Raw genomic sequence first — 260 nt, 5'->3', positions numbered from 1 at the left:
TGTCTATGTATGTATTGTAATACCTGTCTCTATGTGTGTGTCTGGCTTTTTCTAGCTGTCACCTAAGAGCTGTCTGTGTCTATACTGTAATACCTGTCTCTATGTTGCTCTCTCTCTACTTGTCATGCACCTAGGGGCTGTATGTGTCTGTACTGTAATACCTTTCTCTGTTTCTATGTTTCTCTCTCTCTCTCTCTCTCTCTCTCTCTAGCTGTTACCTAATGCTCTCTGTGTCTGTACTGTAATACCTGTCTCTATGT

Source organism: Priapulus caudatus, unplaced genomic scaffold, assembly GCF_000485595.1.
Source record: "Priapulus caudatus unplaced genomic scaffold, Priapulus_caudatus-5.0.1 Scaffold1814, whole genome shotgun sequence".
NCBI classification, from domain to species: Eukaryota; Metazoa; Priapulida; class Priapulimorpha; order Priapulimorphida; family Priapulidae; genus Priapulus; species Priapulus caudatus.
The sequence above is the reverse complement of the archived record's forward strand: the minus strand, read 5'-3'. Positions refer to the sequence as shown.